Genomic DNA, 2500 nt, shown 5'->3' with positions numbered 1-2500 from the left:
GATAGGGCCGCCCGGACTTGTACTTGGGGACCGAGCGTTAACCCGAGCATTACTCCGAGCATAACAGTCGGGACCGGAGAGCGCGGATCGGCCCCCCGAGAGTCCCCCGTGGGCCTTGCGGACAGGCACGGTGGGATAGGGCCGCCCGGACTTCTGGAGGACAAGTCCGAACATGCAGTCAGGACCGGAGATTGCGGACCGGCCCCCCGAGAGTCCCCCGTGGGCCTTGCGGACAGGCACGGTGGGGTATGGCCCCTCGGACTTTGGAGCACAAGTCCGACCATGCAGGCGGGACCGGAGATCGCGGACCGGCCCCCCGAGAGTCCCCCGTGGGCCTTGCGGACAGGCACGGTGGGATAGGGCCGCCCGGACTTCTGGAGGACAAGTCCGAACATGCAGGCAGGACCGGAGATCGCGGACCGGCCCCCCGAGAGTCCCCCGTGGGCCTTGCGGACAGGCACGGTGGGGTATGGCCCCTCGGACTTCTGGAGCACAAGTCCGAAGATGCAGGCGCGACCGGAGATTGCGGACCGGCCCCCCGAGAGTCCCCCGTGGGCCTTGCGGACAGGCACGGTGGGATAGGGCCGCCCGGACTTCTGGAGGACAAGTCCGAACATGCAGGCGGGACCGGAGATCGCGGACCGGCCCCCCGAGAGTCCCCCGTGGGCCTTGCGGACAGGCACGGTGGGGTATGGCCCCTCGGACTTCTGGAGCACAAGTCCGAAGATGCAGGCGCGACCGGAGATTGCGGACCGGCCCCCCGGAAGTCCCCCACGGGCCTTTCGGGCCAGGCACGGTGTTTAGGTCTTCTCGGACTTCTGGAGGAAAAGTCCGAAGCGGAAAAATTCACCGGACGGGGCCGAGCCTTCCAGTGGGTCTTTTGGGCGCTTCGGACGGCCCGCACAAGTCGCCCCCAAAACGCGACATTTGTACGGATTGGGTCGAGTCCGAGAACGGGCGCCGGAGTCCCTGTCGTGGGCAAATCGCGCCGTTTGGCCCACGCGACCAACTCGCCCCAAACTCGACAGCCGATTTAAGGAATTTTTTCTACACAACCCTATGGGAGAGCCCCAAAGAGAGGCAATCGCCATGGTGTGCCTATATATAAGGGGGTGGTGGTCCAGAGCTGTGCACAAAACATATGGAGCGGGCCACCACATGGGCAATCCCCTGTGTCCGACCCACGAGAGGAACTAGACGGGCTCGGTAAGGTGGGTCGGGCCGGACTTTTTGCAGGAGAAGTCCAGAGTGTGCAGGGCGTGGCGGGCCGGCCCCCGAGAGTCCCCGGTGGGCCAGGCGGCGGGGCACGGTGGGTCGGGTACCCCTCGGACTTTTTGGCAGGCAAGTCCGAAGCGTTTGAGGCGGGGCCGGGCGTGGCGGGCCGGCCCCCGAGAGAGTCCCCCGTGGGCCTTGCGGCCAGGCACGGTGGGTCGGGTCCCCTCGGACTTTTTTGCAGGCAAGTCCGAAGCGTTTGAGGCGGGGCCGGGCGTGGCGGGCCGGCCCCCGAGAGTCCCCCGGTGGGCCAGGCGGCGGGGCACGGTGGGTCGGGTCCCCTCGGACTTTTTTGCAGGCAAGTCCGAAGCGTTTGAGGCGGGGCCGGGCGTGGCGGGCCGGCCCCCGTGAGTCCCCCGGTGGGCCAGGCGGCGTGGCACGGTGGGTCGGGTCCCCTCGGACTTTTTTGCAGGCAAGTCCGACGCCTTTGAGGCGGGGCCGGGCGTGGCGGGCCGGCCCCCGAGAGTCCCCCCGTGGTCCTTGCGGCGAGGCACGGTGGGTCGGGTCCCCTCGGACTTTTTGCGAGGCAAGTCCGAAGCGTTTGAGGCGGGGCCGGGCGTGGCGGGCCGGCCCCCGAGAGTCCCCCGTGGGGCCTTGCGGCGGGGCACGGTGGGTCGGGACCCTCGGACTTTTTTTTTCGGGAGAAAATTTGGAACGGACGGAGAACCGAGGGGGCCCCGCGGCGGCCCCCGGGCGGAGAGCGTCGGCCGCTCCCCTCCCTCTTGTCGTGCAGTTCGGGCCTTCGGTCCGGCGAGCACTCGGATTGGCCCGGCACGGTGCGATGGGAGCGCCGGGGCCGGCCCGCCCGCGTGGGGCGGGTCCGCCCCGACATCCCGCCGGGTCCCGGAACCCATGGCAATCAGACGGCCCGCGCGGGCGGACGAGAGTCGGGGAGCCCAGGCCCCCTCGCACCTCGACCGCCGGGCGGGACCCCCGATCACGCCCCGCCGCACTCCCGCGGCGGGCGGCAGCAGGCGGGGCGCCGAGCCGAGCCCGCCCCGGCGGCGGAACGGCGGCGGGCAGCAGCCCGCCGGGCGGCGGACCGAGGCGGGCCCCCTCCCCGGGGGGACCCGGCGGACCGCGGGATTGAAACGAGGGGAGTCGGAGGGCAAAGGGCGCCGGTCGGGCAAGAGCGGGCCCGCCCGGGACGGCCCCGGAAGACAGAGAGAGAGCCGAACGGCCCGTGCGGAGGCTCGAGAGAGAGAGAATGACACCGGCGCCGCGGCCC

This window comes from Patiria miniata, unplaced genomic scaffold, assembly GCF_015706575.1.
Source record: "Patiria miniata isolate m_02_andy unplaced genomic scaffold, ASM1570657v1 HiC_scaffold_1, whole genome shotgun sequence".
Taxonomy (NCBI): Eukaryota; Metazoa; Echinodermata; class Asteroidea; order Valvatida; family Asterinidae; genus Patiria; species Patiria miniata.
This window is presented reverse-complemented; position numbering follows the sequence as displayed.